The sequence below is a fragment of the Epinephelus lanceolatus genome, chromosome 1 (genome assembly GCF_041903045.1).
Source record: "Epinephelus lanceolatus isolate andai-2023 chromosome 1, ASM4190304v1, whole genome shotgun sequence".
Classification (NCBI taxonomy): domain Eukaryota; kingdom Metazoa; phylum Chordata; class Actinopteri; order Perciformes; family Serranidae; genus Epinephelus; species Epinephelus lanceolatus.
In genome coordinates this window covers 10,469,599-10,488,215 of record NC_135734.1, presented here as the reverse complement: position 1 = coordinate 10,488,215, position 18,617 = coordinate 10,469,599, and the positions used below count along the sequence as shown (strand labels likewise).

The following is an 18,617-nucleotide window of genomic DNA, read 5'->3' as shown; positions in this document are numbered from 1 at the left end:
AGCTCAACTGTGAGAGGCTGAGTGCTAATGTGTGGTGATTTGAAAAGGGGCGGTTTAATACCCTGAACAAGCTATCTCAGAAAGCTTGGGTGTTCTCTTCATTTATATAGAATAAAAACACACAGTGTGCCGTAAAACCCGCACTGTTTTTATTTTTCCATCAACACTGCAGGGATTCAGCCTTCAGAAGCCAGTAATTAAAAAGTGCTTGGTCTAAGGTCAGGGAGGAGCAGTGTTTAAATGCAAATTAGTGCAATGCTTAAATTAATTTTTCAGGTTTTGGAATGTGTCATTATTTGTTTAATCAAGGGAGTTCTCGCCGAGGATGCTAAATATGTATCCACATATATTTAAAGAGGGGGGCACTGTAAAACCTGTTTAATTCTGCTGTAATGAGTATTCATTTCAAAGTGACCTGTTTTGTGTCCCTCCACCATTGCTCTCATACTCAGAGGTGTGTGTGTGTATCTGTGTGTACACTCACACATGGAATCAACTAAAGAGCATCTGAATTGACTTCACTGTTCATATTTGATAAGGTGGTTGTGGAAAGAACATGTTTGCTTTTTGTTAGTCACCTTCATGTTTCAAATAATTTCCACTGTTTCTCCCCCTCTTTCTCCCACCCCCACCTTCCTACCTTCTCTTCACTCCTTCTTTCCTCCCCTCCTATCTGCTGCTTGTCGGTCCAGCCAGGAGACTCCAGTGGTGACATCCTGTGGAGCCAGAGATCAAAGTAAGTGCTTCTCATGCACGTCTGCAGACAGTGGGTTAACTCGGAAACACCACTTGTCTATCAGCTTTGCATCATTATTTTCTAACTTTTGGACGAACTGGTGTTTAGTGTCTTTTCAAAGAAGCGCATCATATGGAAATTGTTGTGAATTTGAGTGCAACTAAATGATAAGACAGGTTTTGCATAGTAACTGATTTCCTCATTTCCTGATGCAGTTAAATATTTACATCGCTTTGAATGATGCTGAACACGATGACGAGGCCCCAGATAGCGTCAGAGTCCTCTCAGTGTTGAAAGTTTACTGGGAGCCTGAAAAGTAAAGAAAATTGCTGATAGTGTGCTGGATCATGTCTGCATCCCCCCTGACTATCCTAGAAGTCATTACTCCTTGTGTGGTGTATAAACACGTCAAAAACAAACAATGACCCTGGGCAGATTCCACACTGCAAAACAATTTCAAAGCCCGCAGTGTAGTGTAAACACAAAACATGGCCAACCTTCACGGAGGGAAGACTTCACCTTAAACCCGGTGTTTGTTTTATAGTCCCTGTCGACCTTGGTCAGATACAGTTTACGTCTCTTTGGTTCTTTTCAGGTCGATGTAGCTCAGGTTCTGCGCTGACATTTAGGCTGAGGCTTTCAGTGGACCTCTGTAAAAGGTTATAATGTCGTGTTTTGATTGAGGCTTGGAATTTTTATTATTTCAATATATGTCATATTACTTATTAAAGTACAAAATGTCATATAGGTTTTTTTATGAACATATTCTCTGGCCTTTCCATCCCATATTTTACCATAACTATTAGAAGTATTTTACTTAATTATCATGCTCTCTGAACTGGAGTTTTGGGGTTAGCCCTGTGAACTGTAAAAATGATGGACGTAGCTGCTGTGATGTCACCCTTTAGTTTGTGGACTCCAATTTTGAAGCCTCGAGTCAGCATTTCAGCCGTCACTATCTTTGTTTTTTGGAGCCAGAAGTGACCATATTTGGGTGTAGAGGAACAAGGGGTGGATCTGACTGAGAAGCCAAGGACACTATAGGCACACAGCCTGTCACTCAAAGCTGTCACTCAAGCCTTGAGGTTGGACAAAAAAAACTTGATACTTTCCCCCGCAGAACAAAGATTAAAAAGTATGCAATGGTGGGCGATGTCATATATGGCTCTATTTACTATTTAACATCATTTCCATTTTCATTATGCAACAAGACAGGACATAAAATCATTCAGATTCATTCGGTCGTGGTGCTGGTTAATAGTGATATATGCTATGAAAGTGTAATCTCAGCACTGCTGATTTTAAAAGGCACTTATTTTTAAAAAATGTAATTTATTATTACTCTGATATTAAAAAATGGCATTACATTTGGTGAAGAGCACATTATGACTTGTTTAGGACTTGTCAGATATGACTCAGGACTTGACTTGGGACCAGAGTGCAAAGACTCAAGACTTGGTCCCACCGGTGGTTATTAGCCTGCTTTCAATTTTTAAAAACATACCTCTGAAAAAATGGTCTAGTTCCCATTAAATTAATTTTGTGGGAAAGGGTTGCATTTCTTTTGGCAACTACACTGTCACATGACAGAGATCATAGGGCATTGCTTTGTGTCAGGTTTCGTCACGCCTTTTTTTTTTTTTTTTTAACTTTAATAAATATAGGCTTCTTTTTAGCCAAAGAGGGCAACTAGGCCGGGCCTTGAGCACCTTAAGCACGTGCCTGTCCAAAATAGCATTTGGACCATAATGGGACATTTAAACTCTCTGTGGAAGCCATACTAATATATGAAGTAGACTTCTTACTGGACTTGTTTCTCAGGACAGCTTTTCAAGTGAAAATGTTGGGAAAAAAATGCATTGGCATTCTTCATATCAGAGGTGGATGACACTGAGAAGATGTTCAAATGTTGTTCTAAACTGAGTGTAAACACTTTGCTTTGGCGCAGACTTCCCGTCCAGGGACCTTATGTATCAGGTAATGAATATGCATATTCTTGTTTCATAGACTCTTCTGCCTCTGTGAGCTCTTTCACACTGAGCCGGGGGTGACTGTAGGGCGATGTGAACCCGTATTTTTAATAAAGCCCAGCTGCTGAATGATCAAATAGTGTCTCTAATTAAGGCCTGAGTGTACACCCATGTAAAATTCTCTCTGGAATGCTAACAACCTGTGATATTTCCAGAGGAATTTGCCGTGCAGGTCTCAGAGAAAGGAGGGGGAGTTGAGCGTTTGGGGGTTTGGCGGGAGGAGGGGCACTGTTCATGTGGCAAGCCAACATGTTGTTCACATCCGTGTCAGATTGAGGCTAATGAAGGCCAGACTGATCCTTGGATGCAAGCCTTAAGTAAATGATCCCTCTTTGAATATATTAGAGCCACATAGCAGCGTCGTGCCTCCCTGCCGTGTCAGCGCCTCTACGTGTTGTCTTTTGGTCTGACGAAGCTGGTCAAAATGGCAGTCACGGTGTTCGATCACGTTGTATTCCACCCAACCCCATTTCAACAGTATTGTTACATCGACTTGGTGGCAAGGAACTACACACACGCACTGATCGTTTCCAGGTTAGCGTTTCTGCAAAACAGCTTGATAGTAAATGGAAAGTATGAGTGTTGTGTCATTTGACAATGTAAATGAGCCGTCTCAAATTTTTCCCCACCCTCTTAAGAGGGATTGAATTTACATAACAGGCTGGGGTTTGGTACTCATGCAAATTGTTCATGTAGACAAACTGTAGTTTTCTCATTTTGCTTTTATTTTTGAGTTTTATTTAGAATGAAATAAGTATGTTTATCAAAATATAAAAAAAATAATACAAATTAAAATAGATAAAAAATATCAGAGTAAGAAAAAAGCTTAAAAAATGTCACTGACAGAACTTTTTCACTGCAATTTATGTCCACACTAGCACTTTGCATGTAAATGAATCCTAAACGTGTAATTACGAGGCACTTTTGAATATTGATTGGAAAGACAAGGACATAGAAATGAAGCACTTGTGAATGCGCCCCTCCTAAGCTACTGTAACATCCCATTAATAAATACCTTTCTGGCTCTTTAGTGCTGGGCTTGCCTTACACTGAGTGAAACAATGTCATTTGATTTTCGCTGATATAGCATGTGTACTTCATAGATGGATGGATGGGATGGATCCAATTAGCCATGGTCATTGCTCATGTGTTTAAGCTGACAGCGGGAGTCTTGCATAGTATATTCTTGATTTTGGTAGTTGTGTGAAATGCTCTCGCGAGGTGCTTTAAAAGCCCATAAAGAGCACATTGTGAGGAATGCACCCTAGATGGAGATTTGATTTACAGCTGTAGCAAACTTTCTCAATTAGACATGGGAGGGAAATAATTGATTTTCAGTAGACAGTGTACAATGATGGGGGACTACTTAAAAGATAATAAAATGGCCAAGATCCATACCTTTTTCTTTTTCCTATTATACACAATCAACACTGCAGATCCGTCTGATTTTCACTTAAGATTTCAGGCAGGTTTCATTAGCAGATAATGCATCTTTTAATACAGAGCACTCTCATTCTTCAGCCTGCACACTGCGCATTTGCAGTGGGATTGATGGCTTGTGACACCAGCCGCACAGGTGCACGTAGTGTCTCGTATGGCTTCCTGACCTTCCACATGATGTGTACCATGCTGGCCTGTTTGTAAGCGCGAGCCCTGTTTGTAAACACAGACAGAAGGACGAGGAGCATACTTGCCCCGGTCGCGCTCAGCTCACAGACAGGCGCAACACAACGTGACAAGCAACAGATGTGTCACACAGGCTGAAATCAAAACAGCCGTCCAGCATGGAGTTGTGCGCACCATCAGAAGCGGTCGCTGTGATGAGGCGGCGAGGCAGCGAGCGCTGCTGGCAGATGAGACAAGGCAGCGCCTCTGCTGCTCCCAGCTTCCTCTGTGGAAGAGGACAGGCCTGTTTGTAGGCTGCTTTGACACTCCTAGTCACTTTGTCATCTGGGTGCTCGCTGCCGCTCTGATCACATGTACACACTGCATTCAAAGAGTGTCATATCAGGCGTGTGACAGGTAGGCTCTCAATGAGACAACAGCCAAAGGGGATGTCCTTTTCAATACACTGCGTGAGTACAAATGCACAGCGCGCCAAGACAAAATAACATCATGTGGCATCATTCTGAATGCTCTTATGTTGTCTTTTTTCAGTTTGGAAAGAAGTTTGTAATACTGTGTCGTTTACAGAGCTGCCCTGCATCAGAACAGAGAGGCCTGTACACAGAGACAGGAACTAAAGTCACACCCCATAATGTCCACTTCATGCAGACTGATTGTTGTGTTTGACAGCAGCAGTAAAAGTGCAGCAGGCGTTAGCTTTACGCAGGGAACATGTTAATGATATTCTCAGCAGCTTAATCTGCCTATTGCCACTGCCCCGTAAGCAAATAGTGTGGCCGCATGTTGAGCTGTGGGGGGAGAAATTGGAATCCATCATCAGAACAAGTGAATGAATGAAGGTGCAGCAACAGCTGCTTGACTGATCATGTACTACAGACTGTCACCCCACATCTGTTTACCACTCCGACAGCCACATGAGTGTTTATATCCATGGCTGTAATTGAGCTATTTTCCCGAGGGCAGCTGTGACCCACACTAAGTTATATCCCAACTTTCCATTAAAGCGTGGGGGGAAGTTTTACTGATAGTAATCACGCCCAGCAACACTGCTATGTAAATATGGCTTATCAGCTTTGCCAATTTGGTTAAGTGACATGTACGTGGGTGATTCACACACTCAGCTTTGTGGCTCTGACACAGGCCACATGCAGTAGTCATTTATTAAACATAGGTAACTTGCATTGTTAACAAGTATGTATGAAGCAAAAACATGATCATGAAAATGATGGCCTGTCAAACCAATATTGTGTAAAAAACATGCAAATATGCTCACAGAGTCTTCAACTTGGCAAGTGGGCAAACTTAACTGTCAGCATTCAGCATGCACAGTATATGGAAATTGAAATGGGAGTATCTAGATCTAAAACGCACCATTTAAATATTCAAATGTTAACACCAAACAATATAATGCGTTATGGCTTTCAGTATTTGCGTACAACTCTGTTTGCTGCTGTGAGCTGGGGATGATACAAGGAAGAGAGAGAACACACTGAACACTGAGTGGAGGATGTGGAGCGCACAAACAAAGCCTTTGTCTGCCAGTTATAGGAAGGTAACATCTGATAACTGTACCAACTTTTTATATTAGTTCTTAAAAGAACAAACCTGCCATGTTACTTTGTCATTATTGTTCATAATACATCAGTGTTAGCTTCATCTGATTTACATGCCTCTGTGGTGGCGACAGCCATTGCCAGAGGCAGTATGTTTTTGGGACGTCTGGCCATCCATGCATAAGTTTGTGCATACGTACGTCCCATTTTCTTGATCACTATCTCAAGATCCTCTTAAGGGAATTTCTTTAAATTTGGCACAAATGTCCACTTAGACTCAAGAAAGAATTGATTAGGTTTTGGTGGTCAAAGGTCAAAGGGCAAGGCAACTGTGACCTTGTGTCTGTCTCATTCTCTTGAATGCAATATTTCTGGCATGCCTTGAAGGAACTTCCCCAAATTTGGCACAAACATCCACTTGGACACAACGATGAACTCATTAGATTTTGGTGGACAAAGGTCACTGTGATCTCACAAAATATGTTTTTGGCGGGGCGTCGGTGGCTTAGTGGTAGAGCAGGCGCCCCATGTACAAGGCTGTTGCCGCAGCGGCCCGGGTTCGACTCCAGTCTGTGGCCCTTTGCTGCATGTCTCTCCCTCTCTCTCTCTCCCCCTTTCACACTTCACTATCCTATCAATTAAAGGCAAAAAATGTCCATAAAAATATCTTAAATATATATATGTATGTTTTTGGCCATAACTCATGAATCCATCCAGTTTGACAAAATTTCCCATAGATGTCTCATAAAATAAGATGATGAAATGATGACATTTTATATCCAACTGGTCAAAGGTCAACTTCACTATGCCATCATAATATTCTGTAAAGACACCTTGGGTGTCTACCCTGAAACTGTAGTGATTGTATAGATGTGTGTGAAGCATCTATGTTTGAGAATATGCAACTTCTTAGCAGCAACATTTGAAGCATTGTCAGCTGTCATGGCTACATATGAGTGTGGACAGACAGACATGGATGTAAACTGTAACTGCAACTTGACTGGTACGCAGAGGCACACAACCGCGAGGCTGTAATTCTAGCTATTTACATAAATTAATAAAACAGCTACCTTTCCACTGATTAAAAAAAGAGAAAGTAGGAGTGGGAAATATTAACATTATTTTGTATATCCTTGTTTCATTGCAGTTACAGGGGGAAAACAACAGAACAAAATTACTGAGATAGCCGACTTGCAGAGATAATGAGCCACCTGACAGAGCTTCTGCTTATGGTGCGCACACAGCTGAATCTTTACCAATTTGTAGACACTTGTTCTTGGCAAAGTACACCCAAAGCACTCATTTTACTTTAAACTACCAGTGTTTTTGACATTGACAACACAATCATTTTCATTCATTTTCATCCCCAATTTTCTTTTACTTAAGGCAAGAATTTCAAATGTTCATGGGTGTTTTTACATGCTTTTTTTCTCCTAGGTACAGACAACTATTTTACACAACAACCAAAGTGAAGGTTACATTAGGTAATCAGAATGTGGTCCCTTTTGAAAAGATACTGCACCTTGAGATTTTCTGGAGGAGAGCTTCCAAAAATCAGACAGCACTGAGTAAGAAGAAAGAGAGAAAGAGGGACACTGTGTGACAGGGTTAAACATAGTAAAGGAGTGCCAGTCCAAGCTGTGACATCTGTAGCCACCATCAGCACGCACTGTAATTAGGAGGAATCTGCAGTTTTAATTCTATATGCTATACAATAACAGCCCCCAGCAATGAATAATTTAAGGAATAAGGGAGGTTGTAACTTGACGCCTTTTCACTTGGTGTTTAAATTTAGCCGGTGTCATTGTCCAGCGATGTGATTAATAGTTTATCAGTCTCGACTATACATCTCCATGAAATATCTCTTTCCATCTGTCATTAAACTGCAGATGGAAATTGGTTGGATTTTCAATCAGGCATAGCTAAGTCCAAAAAAAAAAAAAAGGAAAATTACAAAAGGAAATAGCCATCAAGATGTACTCACATGCAGGTAAGGCTGTGACCCAATATAGGACATCATTTATGGAAGAAGTCTTCCTAGAGCGATGCATCTGCACACTTCTCTATTGAAAAATTACACTTTTTTGTATGAAAATTGGTTTGAGACCTCATACAAGGCACTGTATGCATCCTAAATGTGGTTTTAAATAAGCCAGAGATGTGTAGCAGTGAGAGTGAGGTTGTGAGAGAGGGGCCTACCGCAAGGGGTTGACCAGTGAGACAGAGATTGGCTTCCCTGTCAAATAAAGATTAGGCCTTTATTTCACCATCTAATCCCTGTAAATCTCTTATGGAGGAACTTATGGAGGCAGTTCAGGGCTTTTAATGGCGCAGAGGCTTCACAGTCTACATGTCTGTCTTATCTCTGAATGTACATGAGTAGATACAGCAACCTGTGGCCCCTAGTTAGTCAGCACATTTAAATCTGGATTAGACGCCAGTTATTTAAAGGCACACTTCACCCCAAAATCAAAAATAGATTTTGCTACTGCTAGCTCACCATGTACCACTGAGCTAACTTATGTTACAGCTCAGCTGAGGAGGACATTGATGTTTATATCTAGCAGCCCAGTCGCCACAATAAAATGTTGGCGCATTATATATGTTGCAATTTCAAGTTTCATATGTATAATATCAGCGGTCCTGAAACGACATAGTATATTCGCAGACTCTGGAGGTGGAGGGACTTGTGGATGAAATGACACAGCGAGATGCCTGTAAAGCTGCAGACCACTGTTAGAGACCAACAAACAACAAAAACGGTTGTGATTTAGGGAGTCATAGCTGTGTTTTCAATGTGTCAATGTGTTTTCAGCAGCTTTATAGCCACTAAAGCAGTTGTCTTTCACAGAGACATTGCTGCCTTGCCTGCCTGGATTGTGCCCCCCCCAAACCGTGTATTTTAAGCCAGTCTAGACTGATAAATAGCACTCGGGTAATTTAGAGAGTGTCCAGAGTGAGTGATTGGTTTGTCCATTCTGGGCTACTGTAGAAACAACCTGGCGGACTCTGTAAAAGAGGACCATAGATACATATGGCTCATCCTAAAGTTACAAAAACACAACATTTCTCAGTTTCAGGTGATTATAAACTAATAGTTATGAATATTATATACCATTTCTGCGAGTGGATGCCCCTAGATCTTACACACTTAAAGGTGGAACAAGAAGGTTGCTTGTGTTTGTTAGCTTTCCTTGCTAACAAGCTGCTTTCCAGGTGAAATTGTTCACAGAGCTCTGACAGATGTAGCTGTTGTTGTTTTTAGCTAACTTGGTGCTGAAATGTGACTTTGGCTTCATTTTCTCACATTCAGTTATTGAATGTCTCCAGTTTCCCCCTCAAATATGCTGAACATTCTTTTTATTGAATAATTAATGTGTGTATTGAATTATTGAAGGAAGATAATTTCTGATCGGATTAATATTAACTCCCCATGAAATATTAATGACTAATGTTAAAAACGATGAACTTACGGAACTATTAATATAATCATAAACAGACGCAGTAGAAAAGTGGCATGGAGTCAAATGTGCTAGAACTGCTCCAATCCCTTTTAATGCAGTTTCCCTTGAGGTCGGTGAATATGAAATATTACACTAGTCGACTTTGTACTCAGACGCTCGGCTAATGTCATTGGCCAGTCCTGCCCTGGGGCTGACGGCGGTGTCATGGGGGGAAGTTCACCAGAATTTGTCTGCAGGTTACCTTCGTCACCTTGTCCACAGTTGACCTGAACTATGGCCAGGGGAAAAGTTACAAAGATGTTTTGGTGTTAATATTGGGGCTGGTCGCTCTATCACCCCTGCTGATTGGCAGAGCTCCACTGTCAGCTCTAGTATTCAGCTCCTCCTCCCTCCTCTCGCTCTGAGGGCTGCTGGTTGAACTCAAATGAGACTGGTGTCAGCTTTTTTTTTTCTTTTTTTTTTCACTAAAGGTGGCACAAAGTAAATCGAGCAAGCCTGGAATAAATCCAGCCTTTTGTCAGTTTTGATTAAAACTCTCTTTAGATTAATGATATTCAGCAAAGATTTTATATATCGTTTGCCATTCTTTGGTTTGTTATCACGAACTTCTGATTGTATTCATAAAATATGGAAATCAGAAAAAAATAAACCATTATAGTAACATAATGGCAAGCACCTAGAAAATATGGTTACATTGATTATGTTTTAAATGCTAATGCCAGTGAAGAACATAATAACGACGACATGAAAGACTCTCTATTCAAAATCTGATAGCCAGGGAGAAGCAAATTATTTCAAATATTTGATATTTAAATTATTTTCAAATGAACAGAGACATGAGTAGAGCAGAGGCGAGTAGTTTCCCCTGGTGATCCTCCAGGCTTCTTTGTTTCCTCGGTGTGTCTCCAGCTCATTAATGTTCCAAGCATGTGAGAGAACCAGACCATACTCCATAACCCATAGCTGGGTGACACCTCGGGCCCCGACACACGCATATACAGTACACACAGAAAAATCCCTCAGCCGTTTAAAGTCCACTGGCTCTTTCAGGAAGTGATGGCCGCCGAGCTGTCCTGATTAAAATGACAATAGTCTAATTAACTCGACCTCAGTCTCAGTGCACTAAAACGGCTGATGGCTCGCCAGTTCCTGTTAGAAAGCCCTTTGTCTCCTCACCGTCCAAAAAATATGACTCTCTCCCCCCCGCACCCTCCCACAGCAAAACGCCTCAACCCCATTTGACGAGATTCGCTAATGGCAATTATTTCTCATAAGCTAATTAAATCTAGGCAAAGTTTTCCAGTCTTTTTTTTTTCTCCTGTAAAAATCCTTACGTGCAATCCTCCAGAGATTTATCATTGGGGTTCGGTATCACAAGCACCTTCAAGCAATGTTAGTCATTTAGATTATATACAAAGTGGTGTTGCGGTGTTTTATTTCAAGCATTTTCAATTATATTCATTTAGCACTTCAGTCATCTGTATGTCCGCTGGTTGTGTTGCCCTCTCCTCTTAGTGGCCATCCGTCAGGTCAAACAGGCAGATAGAGAAAGGGCATAGATGGCACACTCAAGCAAACGAGTCTGTTTTATGGATGAAATCTGTGTTTAACAGGCAATATTTGAAAGTGAGACTCTGCTTGTGCCCCCACGATTCTTTTGCATCATTTGATGGACTCATCTAAAGTGCAGAGGAGAGAAAAAAGAACAACAACATTAAAAAAAACCTTTAATGACCGAAGAAGAAACTGCTTTTTGTTCTGTTATCCTTCTGTTGGTGATTAAGGTCTATAGGGAGATAATTACGCTTTAGTGTGGAGTTAATGAAACGAAAACTTCTCTTTTCTTGTGAAAAGGAAGGGCAGATCTTTTGTACTGCTATCTGCAGACATCTCCCACCCTTGACAAGTCACAGAGAGAATTGGTTTTGTTTTAAGGGGTTGCAGCCCCCTCCGCTGCCTGTCAGTCTGCGACTGATATGAGGGATCTGTGAATGAAGCCAGAGTCAATGAGGTCTGTCTTCCACTGCACTGTTGCATCTGCCTTGTCTGTGAACGTTAGGCACGCTGGAAAACATCAAATGAAAACATCACAACAGGTCATCTGGGATATGTGCTGATCTGAATAAAAGAAAAATCCGGGGGCCAAAAAAAAAAAAAAAGGAAAAATCTTCGTACTTCCTACTTCACGCTGTTGTGTTGTTACTCCACTTAACGGCAACAAGCATGTGTTCGCCATCAGATGACCTCGCTTTGTCGGACATAAAAGGAATGCGCAGATTTGAGTTTGTCACACGGCAACACGGGAGCCATGTGTATCATCTGACTTCACACAGCCCCTTCTGAACAAACAGAGGTGTTGACCAAGCCATTGTCTGGTATGTCCAAGCCGTGCGGCACAAGTGGTGGCCAGAGAGCACATATTAAACTGCCCTTGTGGAAGTTCACATCTGGTGTGTGGAGCTGTGTGTGTGACCCGCACACACACACACACACACACACACACACACACACACACAACAACCCCTCCAACAGCACTCTCACATTTCATCATCTGTTCTCCAGCGCCAGGGTGCTCCGGCACAAGTTGGCCGCTCTGGATCCATCTGTTGTTATTATTTTCCACTGATAATTGGCTTGAACAATGGAATGCCTGTGTCCCCCTTGCCTTTGAAACCCAACACCCTGTTTATTTTCCAGAGGTCTCATTTCTGCTCTCCCTTCTCTCTCTCTCTCTGACTCCCTCTCACCCCTCAATTTCTCCCTTTACAGCCTCCCTTCACCTAGTGTCACCTCACCCCACAGCTCCCCGCTCCTCTCCCCCTGATCCATTTGAGCAGGTTTCACATGAAAATGACATTTTTGACTGGCCACATCAGTATGTGTCACTCAGCATCTGATGCTCTAGATTTTGTGGAGAGGCTCAGCTCCCATTCTCCTCTTTTTTTTCTTTTTTTTTTACTCTGATGGCAGGCTGGCACTTTTCTCTCGGAGTTTCCTCCAACACCACACGCTTCTGCATTCCTGTCCTAAATGAGGAAAAACAGGGAGGAACAGATAGATGAGGAGAATAAGAGGGAGGGAGGAAAGTGGGGACGTATTCAAGACACTTTAAAAAGGAAGAAATGGACAATGGACCTTGGTATAAATCAAATTTTCTGCGTACTATTTTTATTTCTGTTTCCACAGGAGGTGTGTGGAGGAGAAGCATATGTAAAGACAAATTAAAGGAGCACAAGGTGCATTCTTTTTAATCCAGGACACTCTTTTAATGAAAACCCTCACCAAAAAATGACCTACTTAAATTAATTAAATTTGATATTTTAAAATTTAATTAGTGTTTTAGGTTGTAATTAAGCAGTTTCATGTTGAAGTCTTCATGCTCTGGTCACATTCTTGTGTTTTTTTTTTACATTAGACAATTAGAGTTTTATCACCAGCCTGACAAAGTGGTATTGGCAAAGTAATTAGCAAAGTTTGTTTAAATGTAGAACTCATGTTCAAGGTGCAAACAAGACATCATACCAGAAAAAAAAATCAAATATCTTCTTTGTGATTTTTTTTACGGCTTCTCTATAAACTTCTGTTCTTCTCATTAAGGACATTTTTGAGGATTGAGGGAGCATTTCCTTTTTTTTCCTCTCCCTTTTGTTCTGCCTTGTGTGACCGTGTTGATGTTCATTTGTTCTGCCTGCTCTTGTCTAATTAAAAGAGGCCAGGACAGGTAGGGCTCTCAGCAGGCGTCTGCTCTGTGCCAGTTCTTCATTTGCTGAGTGTTTGTGTTTATGCAAAGGGGGCCTCTTCCTGCATATTTAATCTAGAGCAAGGCACCAGCTTTTGTTGTGTTTAGACCACATACCTCCAGTCCCTCTCAACGCTGCAGCCTGGGCTCGCTCTCCTTTCTCTCTCATGCACACACACACACACACATTCACATACACACACACACACACACTAAACTGCCACACACACCACTCCAACTACTTCATACCTGCTTCTTTCACTGGCAGCTTTTTCCTCTCCTTCAGAAGTGGATTTCAAAACACTGAGTGCTTGGAGGGAATCTGCATCAATATACAGTTTCATGAACATGATGAAAGTCTGTTTAACTGTTCATGGGTAAGTCTGTAAAGATTTCATTATCTTTCCCTGCTTTTTCTTTTTTTTTCTCCTCCTCCTCTTTCGTCTTTTATGGGACGCTGGTGGATGTATGCGTGTGCATGTCCAGTGTGTTTGTAGGTGTGTTCTCTAAGTGATTGACAGAGCTGGTATTTCGGGTGTAGATAGCAACGGGTTTGACTGTAGTTCCAGAGTCAGAGTTACTACTACATGCCCAGTATTTAGAGTAAATACAATATAGTGTAGTATTGCAAATTGGTGAAGGACGTCAATTAAGTATCTAATCAAGATATATGTTGAGTTAAAATTATTAATCCACTCATAATTTGACTGATGTTTTGATCAAAAAAGCTAAATATTTGCATCGTAAAATCAAAGAGTTTGTATTTCTGCCTTTCATGGAAAACTTGGAAAAGTCATTTCTTTTTCCAAACCTGGAAAATGGAATTTTGTTGTGTGTGATGAAAAGATAGCCTTCCACGCCCACTACCAAGGCTTACAAAGTGTATGCCTACATTCTTATGTGATATTATTTTTCATATTTGCATCCAGATATAAGTTTATAATGAAATGCATTAAGAATACAATGATAGTATAATCAGTTCTGTTTTCCCTGATGCTTGAAAGGCAGATTCAAACTCATATACAGTAAGTGCTTGTATGACTACCCATAGTTTGATGTATTTGGATATGACCATAATCAACTGTTAGAGATTGAAACAGGTCGCTGACTCATGTTCATACAATATTTAACAGGGAGTGACAGCGAGTAAGGTATACTAAACAGTTCTGTTCATTTTATAGATTGAGATTGGTCTAACAAATTTTTATTGATCCAAGAAAAGTAATGGAAAAGTTTTGAAATTTTGTGCTTGCAAATATGTGGGAACCCCGTAATAAACTAAATACATTTAGGTGTTGGACTTCTGGTTGAAAAAACCCCCAAGCCATTTGAAGACATTGTCTTGGGTTTGTGGAAATGATGTATATCTTTTCACAATTTTCTGACAATCTTTGGACTAATGTTATCAAATACATCGATTTATCGAAACATATCAATTCTGATTATTTGAAAAGTGTCAGTATTCATTTTCTGTCGCTGCGCTTTCTTGCTGTCTTTTACTGTTAATGTATATTACAGTGATTCTGCTGTTCTCTGCTGCTAGCCAAGAAAAGGAAAGTCGTTGTTTGGTAAATAATGTAATTAAATTACAGATAACAATCAAAATGTTGCTGATTACAAAGGGATTACATCTGAATATTCTTTTTGGTAAAAAGTTTAGATGTAGAATATAACATTCATTCTGTTGCTTTGCAGCTTTTCTCTGTGTAGGAATGTTGTCTTTTGGCATAGCCCATGGGGACCTCAACATTATTCTGGCCTAGGAACCCTCAGCTGAAAGAGAAATGAAGCAGGGACCCCCTGCTGCATGTTAAACTGGGCCTACGTTAACATGTAGGGTGGTCTAAAGTGCCATATTACATATTTTCATCAGAGAGAGAAACAAAACTTAAAAAAACCCTCAAAAAGTGCTTTGGCGGCCCCTCTGCAATAACTGAGGAGCCCCGGGGGTCATGGACCTCCTGTTGAAAACCCATGGCGTAGCCTATTGCAGGACATTTTTCAGCTCTATTGCCAAGTTTAAAAGATTTCTTAGAAAAGTAATCAAACAGTAATCTAATGTAAAAAGTTGCATTACTTTTTTATCAGGGTAACTCGTAATCTGTAACCTATTACATTTCAGAAGTAACCCTCCACACATCGGTCATCTTTTAATAAAATAAATAAGTTGTATGCCCTCAATGTTGACTTTACTCTGCGGTATTGAAAATTGTATCGAATATTGATATTATAACAGGTATTGTATCAAACTTAGGATTCCCAGGTTTATAACAACACTATTTTGCACAAGACAATTAATTAATTATTTGAGAAAATATTCAGATTAATTGATAATGAAAATAAGTGTTTGTTGCTACCCTGGTTGTGTGTGCAGGGCTGTAATTTCAAATCTAAAGTGCCTGAATTCTAAAATTAACTCATATATGAACTACAAAATTCTTAATCAAAACTCCTGCCAGCAGTATCTCTGTTTCATTAAACTATATATTTTAATAGATATGAATTGTGATGAGAATGAAGATGGAGATGAGACCAAAAACAAAGTGTTGTATAGTTTGACCTGATCAATGGAGGAATGTGTTGTGTGAGTTATAAATTCACAAATGATTGGAAAATATCACCCAGCAGTTGGCCTGTATTTGCATTACCCTGCTGTGGGTGTGCATGTGGTAGCCTACTGTATGTGTGAAGCAGTGTGAGCAAAGCGTTGCCTTTTTCTCAGTGCAGCAGGGTTGGAGGTGATAGTGAGTGGTAACCCCACGGTGATGCGTGAGGGTATTAGTTCCTCCCTTCACTCATCACCTCTTGTTCTCCCTTTGTCTTTGTCTGGGGAAATGGAATCTGCAGCTTATTGATATTAATAGCGCACAGGATCCGTGGTCGGAGAGGAGCAGGGACCTGGGCGAGAGTGGAAACCTGATATGGCTGGGTAGAATTGACAGTCCTCCTACTTGACAGTGTGGAAAGGGATTGGTTATAAAAATAGGATTGCATAATGTTCACTGTGTGTTAGCCCTTTGTGTTCTGTCCTGTAAACGTGCGTGATCAGGGTTGAACTTTTTGACTGATCTAATTTCATGTGCAAAGTTTGAGACTTATTTTTTCATATGTGTAGATCTCAAACTGCCTTATAACCTCTCAGCAGACAAAATAATTTACACAGTGCAGTTTTTCGCTGGTTTTTCTCACGGATCAATAGATTAGAACTCCCGAAGGCACAGAGTAGTACGCACTGGATATTCACTTGATAGGACTTTTTGCAACAAGCTCATTTAAATAGTGTAAAGAAATGTGTGGCCTTGTTTGTTTTGGGTTAGGAGTGAAATTCCACTTCCTTGGTACTAAGGCAGCAAAGCTCTCTGTTTGCACTCTGTGTACTTTGTTCTTAGCTCAGCAAAACGTGAGGGCAGGTCCAAAGAATCGGGGGGATCAGACAGGCCTGACATTCACCAGACTGCACTGTTGCCTTTTAAGCTGAGGAGAAAAAAAAGAATGTGAAAAAAAGGACCCAGAATAAGGGCTGGCGGGATTGAAGTTGGGTTTAATTGGTGGGTTTTGAGTCTGTTTGCGTGTCAGAAAGTGCTGTTGTTTACAGTCTATGTGGGTGTTACAATATAATGCCAGGATCCTGCCAATCACATCAAAAAGAAAAAAAACCAACAATGCTTGTTTTTTTCCCACTTTTTCAAATGCGGACTTTTTTTTTCTGTCTTTACGAGACTCGGCCATGTTTTTAATTTAATCAGTCCTTCTTAATAAAAGCGTAGAAGAAAAGAGGGAGAAAATAGTGTGCAGTCAGCCCTTTTAGCAGATCGGATCATACAGTAAGCAGCTGCGTTTGTTGAGAAGTGAGTCATGCTTTTCATTTTCCTGTGTTACAGAGCACAGACAGTGACTTGGAAAATCTCTTGCACACACCCTAAAAACAAACACCAATGACCCTGTATATACAGTAGATATCGCTGGCTCTACACAACTCTCCTACGCCCTCCTCTTTACACAATGCTCTCTTGATACAGATTCACCAGCCCTGAGGAGTGTTAACCAGTGTTTCTGCATTTTTTTTGTTTTATTCAGACACCCCGGCATGATAAATAGATACTGTCGATTTATTCAGGTGCTGATACTAAGTGATCGAAACATCCCGGACGGGGCTGTAAAGAACCGAGAGACAACTCTGGCAGCCTCCTATTGACAACCACTGAGTTGAGCATTAATTAATATGGTAATGATGTGTGAAGGTTCATTAACGAGCCGCCACAGAAGTAGCCACAGATACAGTATTAAGCGTGCTTAGAGTAATTAATGGAATAACTTTACTTAGTGGTAAATATTCATGGGGCCCTCAGCTTTTTGTCTGCACGGTGTGAAGAGAGAGGAGAGCCTGTCCATTAGAGGAGTTGAAGAGCTGTCCACAGTGAATGCGGGCCTTTTGTTGGGATTGGGTGCGTTTCAGTGGAGGGGTATTAATTCATATTTTGAACATGCAATCTTACAACAAAGCCAAAGGCACTGATAACATACCTGGGACTAGAGAGCACATTGTGAAGCCGCGACCCCCCCCCACTAATAGGGAAGTCCACTTCACAGGTTTGTGGACAGAATAAAATGAGTCTTTGTTCGTGCTCACATGTAACCACAGTAGTTCATTACCATAGCAAAAAACCCTTCTGATTGTCCATTTCCTCTGAAAACAGGGTGTTTGCATGTTTTTTCTCCCCCCACAATTACAATGGAGCCTGTGGTATTTGCATAGAGAACGGAAACATTTATTTGGATCATCTGATCCTCTAAAGGTATCAGGCTCATGCTATCTACTGCACACAAGAGTCTTGTTGCAAACAGTGAGATTTTTCTTTGTCAAAACTCTTTGTTGTGCTATTTTCCACTTTGTTTAACACAGAGCACCTACAACATCCTCCCAAGACTTTGCAAGAGAACCTTGCAAAATGCTCCTTAGTTCCCTTTGTGTTTTGAAATTGTTGCATTTTGATTCATATTCTTAGCTGAAGCCTCTTACTGAGCATGCACATAACCCACCTAGGTGGGTAATTATCTCAACCAGGAGTTGTTCTATTCCCTAAAATCTCAATGTGGGAGTGTGTGATGGGCTCGGTTTTCCCAACCGGGTGAAGCAGCGTGTGCTTGTTTATCCTCACCCTACGTTCTCCGCACCCCCACTGTTCTAAATGGCAATATTACAGCTTTGTGCTGTTTGAAATGGAGACAATTATCTGTTTAGGCATTACAAGATGGGCATTATGTTACAAGGAGAAAAAGGCGTACAGCTGCTATCAGGATCCCGTTGTTGCCTTTTCTCTCCAATACAAATTTTCCGTCATTAAAATGATGGAACATTTATCTAAATGGATGTTATGCGTTGGGTAAACTCATTTAGCTCCCGGGGCTCTTTCAGGTGATGGGAATTAATGATGTTTAGTAGTTTGAAACTGAAAATATCTGTCATTT

The 18,617-nt window shown here is 40.8% G+C and overlaps 1 protein-coding gene across 8 annotated transcripts in view; it reads left to right on the top strand.

Moving 5' to 3' along the window:
• foxp1b (forkhead box P1b) overlaps positions 1 to 18,617 on the top strand; it is a 185,460-nt gene that overhangs the window by 46,365 nt on the left and 120,478 nt on the right. For 6 of the 8 annotated variants that reach the window (XM_078173570.1, XM_078173541.1, XM_033627320.2 and 3 more), the window contains one exon: positions 693 to 736. The exons of the other annotated variants lie outside the window; for them this stretch is intronic. The gene's annotated coding sequence lies outside the window, so the exon portion shown is untranslated. The remainder of the gene's footprint in view (positions 1 to 692; positions 737 to 18,617) is intronic. 8 annotated transcript variants of the gene reach the window in all.